The sequence below is a fragment of the Melitaea cinxia genome, chromosome 10, assembly GCF_905220565.1.
Source record: "Melitaea cinxia chromosome 10, ilMelCinx1.1, whole genome shotgun sequence".
In the NCBI taxonomy this organism is placed as follows: domain Eukaryota; kingdom Metazoa; phylum Arthropoda; class Insecta; order Lepidoptera; family Nymphalidae; genus Melitaea; species Melitaea cinxia.
Genome location: NC_059403.1, coordinates 1,281,502 through 1,288,747, shown reverse-complemented (window position 1 = coordinate 1,288,747; position 7,246 = coordinate 1,281,502). Strand labels below are relative to the sequence as shown.

The following is a 7,246-nucleotide window of genomic DNA, read 5'->3' as shown; positions in this document are numbered from 1 at the left end:
ACTTGAAAATTAATGTTCGTGAAATTCCTCATTATGATTAAAATAGAATTGTAATAAGTACTCGACAAATAAACAACAATAATGAAAATGTATCAAGTTGTATAATCACGTGTAATTACGATATCATTAGTTCACTGTGATCAGATTATTTTAAGCCTATGAACTAGTATTTATTTAATATGATTTACTATTGAATAGAAAATACAATTTTAATCGGATAGAAATAAATAATCAATGTAATTTATTTTTCATTCGCTTATTATACTGTTAAATATAATTATTTTTTATGTATAATTTTATAAATAAGTAACACTATTACTTATTTATAAAATTATACATAAAAAAATTGATTCAAAAATAAAATTTACACTAAACAATGAATTACCAAAATATAGTCAACGAAGACCTGAAAAAACTTTTCTAATTTCAAAAACTAGAACTAAATACGGACAACGGACCTTGGGTTTTGAAGGAGCGCAATTATATAATAAATTACCAGACGCATTAAAAAACTGCAAATCATTAAATATATTTAAGAATGGACTTAAAAAACATGTCTTGCATTCATTTTAAATAAAGTGAAGTTTTACTTGCGTCCCTATGCGGACGTAGCCTCGACCGGCCGACCGGTGTGCGACCGGCGACTGTGACAGTACCGTCTTAGTACGAATACTTTGCCGGCCGCGCGCTCCGCGCGCGCGCGACTGCACTACTTATTTTGAATGCAAGATAGGTAATAGGTAATGGATAGATAATAATGCATATGTATAAGTTGAGGAATGGTCTAATTTTGGTATGTAAAATGTTTTGGTGATAGAAATTCGTTGTAGTTAAAGTGTAAAACAAATCGTAATGTATCTGTGAACCGCTGGACAATTTTTGTATTTTTACCCACATAATATGTTGATAGTTTCTCATGTAAGTGACTGTGTGTTTTCAATGAGAAAATAAATATTCTTTAAACCTAAATATGTACTTAATTACGCAGGCAGTCTTAGTGAGGTAGTCTTACTTAAGGTAAGATAGATAAAGTACCTTAATTTTTTTTTTACTCTATCTTCTATTATCTGTACTCCCCAGTTTCACCGGCGTTAATTCGAAGCAAAAAATAGCCTATATCCTAGGTAAACAAACAATAGAAAGCATAATAACCCAGTAATGCCTAAAATTTAGAACTTAAAAGTATTAACTTACAGCACTGAAAGGGTAATTAATGACCATCGGCCATACAATTAAATATAAGATAAAAATTATACATTTTTTAATTTATAACGAATGATATTCGAACTGTGTATAAAAAAATATTCCCATTTTATTTTTTGAATTTAAATAAAAAGTGTTTCTTATATTTAAACCTCGTTGCGTTTTCGGTTAGTCAGATTATTTCGCTTCATTATATGTTTTTAATCTGTTTTACACGATGTATCAATCTGGAGAAGTCCTTTTTTTACCCAGAGGAAATCCCTAACGGATGCCTACAGCCCGGGGGAGCTGGAGGGTCTGTCCGAGTCGCACGGACTAAAACCTCTGGGGTGTTCCTTCGACACGCCTGGGCGGAATCACGGGGACGCAGTTGCACTTCCGCGATACCGCTAGCGATTGCCTTACAAGCTCGACGCGATTCGTAACTCCTGAGAGACTCTCTCGAACACAAAGGTCGCCTTCAGACCGTGCAATGAGGACGATATAATCTGGAGAAGCCCTTCTGGGGAAGTACCATAACCTTACAGATGATCACAGGTGAATAATACTGCTCTCAAGTACACGTGTTGTGTTCTTGTGGTGAGCAAGGTGGCCAGAGCTCCTGAGGAGGAGGTACGGTTGGCAACGCGCTTGCGATGCCTCGGCAAGCGTCTATAAGCTACCAATTACCGCATTATTGACCGTACGCTTATACACCACATAGTTGTGTTTAAAAAATCGATTTTTGAGAAAAGAACACTAAGTCTTAACGTTAAACGTAAATATTTATCGTTAAATCGCATTGACGTAGTTTAACTGAGGTAGGGCACAGCAAGAATTTCCTGCTCAAAATATGGAGCAGCCCGACTGGGGTAGTACCCCGACTTTACATAAGACCACAGCTAAATAATACTGTTTTCAAGCAGTATTGTGTTTCTGTTGGTGAGTAAGGTGACCAGTCGAGCTCCTGGGGGGGATTGGGGATTGGGTCGGCAACGCGATTTCGATGCTTCTGGTATTGTATGCGTCTATAAGCTACGGTAATCTCTTACAATCAGGTGAGCCGTACACTTGTATACCGACCTAGTGATATTAAAAAAAATGACGGTTGAGGATTGCGTAAAACCGCGATGTCTGGCGCGATATTGGGAGGCCTATGTTCAGCAGTGTATTGCAATGGGCTAAACTAACTCAACTAACACTTGAAAATGCTTATTAGAACGCGTTATTTAACTCGAATCAAATTATATTTTGTAATAATTGTTATTATAAGACTACATTTAATAAGCAGACGTAAAATTTAACAAATTTGAAAATATGTCACAGGAATGGAAATACAAGTTGCAGTTCAGTTGTTTTGTTACACAATTTACAGCGGATGCAACAACCAAATAACAACGCGACCAATTCCAATCACGGTGTGTCGTTTAAAATATTTTTTCCAATAAAATATTACTTCTTTTGAAATATAGAATCGAAACAGTTTCGAATTTTCATTGAGGCATCACGAGTGCGATGCTAGTCGCATCTATCTAAATTTTTAGGCTTCTGTGCCAAAAATTGGGAAAAGGAACTATTTTTCTACATTTTTATTAAGATAGGTCATTATTATTTGTCACTTCCAATTTACGTCCGTACCTTACACTCACAAAATTGTTTGACGTATAGGGAAAAAAATAAAAAAGTAAATATAGCTTAGTGTATATTTGTGTTAAAAAGTATAGTTAAAGAAAAATTTAATTTGCGTGGATGTCAGAGAGTCCAGGTCTTCGGCCAAATTAGTTGAAAGTTCTGCGGTGTGGCTATGGCAGTAAAGAATATAGTCACCCCCTCTCTTCCCGTGGGTATCGTAAGAGGCGACTAAGAGATGACACAGTTTCACTATATCACCTTGGAACTTATAGAGCCGATCGATGGCGGGATAACCATCCGACTACTGGCTTTGAAATACATAGGCCGAAGATGGGCAGCAGCGACTTCGGTGCGACAAAGCCAGCCCTGCGGTTACCAACCTGCCTGCCCAGCGTGGTGACTATGGGCAAAACACACGAGTTATTTTTGGCGTAAACTTGTGGAGGCCTATGTCCAGCAGTGGACTGTATAGGCTGTAATGATAGTGTTAAAGTATAAAAATAAAATTTTGACTGGGTTAAAACAGTCACTAATTATTTATTTATTTATTTTATTAGGCAATCCAACAGCGTTATTATACAATAGTATGTTACAATATAAAGTATGAATATGGCCAAAATAGGATCACACTGATATGGACAAATTATTATGAAATACAGAACTAGGCATTATGTTAAAAAAGGTAAAAAAAGTAAATGGAATTATGTAATAATTATGTTGGAGACATTAAAAAAAAAGTACAATCCATAACTCAATCGTATTAGGGACGAAGTTTTGACAGTGCGTGTGTTACTATAGTTAACTATAGTTAACAATATAAAGAAGTTAATCCCCGTCACAAAGCGAGTGTCCTTCGTCTAAAGTTAAGCCATTTTCCTGCCTACCTACCTATTAGCCGCTGAGTCTTGATTTATGTAATTTAAAGGACTTGCAAAAAAATTTAGACCCAATACATGCTACAACGCGCATGTCTTTGTACACCTGCTTTAATCTTGTTGATTTGAGTGATAGTAGTTGTACCTTTATTAATCTAAACGGGTTAATATTTGACAAATAAAATTAGAATACCTATATTATTAATAAGCAAATTTGTAAAACAGTGTTTGGTTTATTATTTAAGTTATCTATCTTTTTGTGATTAATTTTTAAATATGGAGTTACAAGGTAATATCTATGCGGTGATAAGAAATATGTTGAAGCGAATTCAATGTGTGCATAAGGTCATATGTTATCAATATTTTAATCAAGGTCAATTACAAAAATATTAAATTTAAATAAAAAATTTAATTAAGAAGTTTAGTTTATACTGGGATATGAATCTGATAACATTGAGTTTTAATTTATCCAAATGTTATTAACTTACTTTCATTAAAAAAAAAAAAAAAAAAAAAAAAACTAATATATTTATCGGGAAGATTGGTTTTGAATGGGGTAATAAATTAGGTTATAGACAATATTATAAATCATGCGTATAAAATACATGGCTTTATTATAAGAAATACTAAAAAAGATAAAAAATTGTAACTTCATTGCTTATTTCATGACGAGTTTTTAAATAAATACAATTAAAATTCTCGTAAAGTAAATATATTATGTAGATTACTTGTCGCGATCATTTTATACAAAATGACTTGCCCGTTGACGCAGTTTGTGGTGACCATACTACTCCGAGAGTTGTGGGATCGATATCCACTCCGAGTCCGGATGTAATATATTACATAAAAAAAATGTATATGTATCAGTCTATTGTTATCTATGCCATAAGCACTAAGCTGCTTATATTAGGAAAAGACAAGTGTGTGTGCATGGAATTGATATTTAATTATACAAAAAAATTATGTGGTGTTATGGGACACCAGGTAGGAACGAAGTTCCTTCGGATAGTATAGAAGCAACACAATTTGAAAAAAAAATGTTGCATTATATATATATGTGTATATATATTTTTTCTAGTTCTTGATTTTTTTTTATTTTGTTGATTGGTTTTTAATTAAGTACATAAAAGTATTTAGGAAATTTAGTATTTTAGAAAATGACAAATACCATAAAATAATAATAACTCAAACTATTAAGTGAAATAAAAAAACATAGGTAGATATGTCTTTACATAAATAATTTTAAAAAAGTTTAATAGTAATATTTTAGTTTTACAAACGTCATATTATACAGTCGTGTGACTGATATTACGTCACTTCCGTTATATATTTTTCTTACGGTTTTAGTATTACATTTTTTTCAGTTCGCTCGCCCAGTCAAGTGTCAAGCCTGCCGTAAGGAACTTCGTACCAATATGCAATTTAAGAATTGAGTATCCCAAATTGTTGAGTAAATAATAGTATTACATTCAAAGCTGGCCACTCTAGCAGATCTGTATACCCAGTGTATTTGCTGTATGTAATTCTAGTTTCAAATGCTGGCAGGCGAGCACCTCTGCGTCAATTTGCCAAACATTTATTAGAAGTTTTCTGTCTGAATATTGATGCGGTTGAGTGCGATGTTGTTGAAGTAACTTGCTAAATAACATGATAAAAAGTATTCTTATTTATGATGATATTTAGCTTTGAGTGTATTAACATAAATATACCACCGGTTTTTTGGATTTTACCTTGCAGAAACCATGGATTGAGACGTCAGATGTCCTAACGTTACCAAGTTTTTCGAAACTACCCTATGTTACATTATTATTTTAATTAATCCTCTCTTCGCAGAAAGTTTTTGAAAAACTTAATAAAGCGCGATAAAATTCGAAAAATTCGTTTCATTATAATGAATGAAATTCGCGTAAACATTAGAAAACAATATACCACCGGTTCCTAATTACCGTATTAATTTATCTGTGGATAATACTCTGGGTTGTACAAATATTGTTGTCCTCGTACAATTGTTTATTGTTTCTCAATAAATTAAATAAATACAATACATAAAATAGGAGCCTAAATGTTTATATTAAGAACTAAAGTATTTACATAATACATGAAAAACGAAATACAGTGTATTCTAAAATTATTTATTTTAATTATCTTGAAACGAAAAAACTCTGAAAACGGCCAATCTAAATTAAATATTTTTTATGACAACCTGATGAAATATTCCTTAAAAACTCTTTTGAAGAATTTCCTTTATCAGAGATAAAAAAAAAGATTATTGGCAGCGGTGGGATTCGAACCCACGCCTCCGAAGAGACTGGTGCCTTAAACCAGCGCCTTAGACCGCTCGGCCACGCTACCTGTGACGGTAGTTTTAAATAATACGATTACATACAACAATAATATAATATATTTAAAATTATAGAAATAATAATACCGAAATCTACTACTACCTTGTACGATATTCTAAATAATATAACATTAGTGACCCGCTTGTCTGCTCCTTGGATAGCGAGTTCGTTATCCCACTCCATCTCTGGGTGTTATATATGTATTTATTTATAAATGTAAACTTATAAAAAGAAAATAGCTATATCAATCTACTGTTACCTACAACATAAGCATTATAGCATATCTTAGAAACAGACGACCAAATATCAAGAATATACCTATATTTAAAAAAATTAACACAATTTAAAATAAAGCAGTGAATATTATTCTGGAAATAACGATATTTCAGCAATGTTGCAGACGCGTGATGTGCGACGTGTGCGGTGAGATCGTTGATTCATTTTCAAATGAAAGTGTGACTGAAATTACACTACGATTGTTAAAAATCATATACCCATTATAATTGGTTGTTCATCTATTTGTGATCATTGGAGTATCATTCGTATATACATAAAATTCGTATATGCATCCAATTATAATCACAAATGTAAAAAAAGTTACATTTTCTCCGGACGCGCGAAGGTATCAACAAAAGCTTTTAACGATTTTGCCTTATTTTAACAATGACAAATCACACTATCATGGAATTTCCACAGCTCTGATGCACAAATCGTGTTGGATTAAGCTATCTCAGTCTTCTCTTTAGCATTTCATTCTTTTAAATTGGAATAGCACGAGCAAAATATATTTGCGAAACAAATTACTCTGGGAATATGCGGAATTTTTAATTTGTTCTCTAAAACATGTGTCATTCCGAACGAAAATAAATTTTTGCGCCGTGAAAATACACTTTTCTGTAATAATGACGTTTATTTGTAAATTTTTATTCAAATAATTTTAGAAAAAAATATTTTAAATGTAAAAATTCTACGTAAAATATTTATGCGAATATTTAAAAACCATTAAAAAAGGCCATTGGTTGCATTCATTTCAATGACAGCGTGACGTATAAAATGCTTTCCACACATAAAGTTTTATTTCATGCTTGAAATACACAAACGAGTCAGTTTAGATGGTTTTTTTTTTCGTAAACATCACGCGTCAAACAATCGAACGTACAACACTTTGCAAAACTGCCGTGAATGATTTGTAGAAACTTTTACAATTTAGTTTCG

The 7,246-nt window shown here is 32.6% G+C and overlaps 1 non-coding gene across 1 annotated transcript; it reads right to left on the bottom strand.

The window, feature by feature from the left end:
- Positions 1-5,959: 5,959 nt before the first annotated feature.
- On the bottom strand, positions 5,960-6,041 carry Trnal-aag. Its single transcript has one exon. It is a non-coding gene; the product is annotated as a tRNA-Leu (tRNA).
- Positions 6,042-7,246: the final 1,205 nt, after the last annotated feature.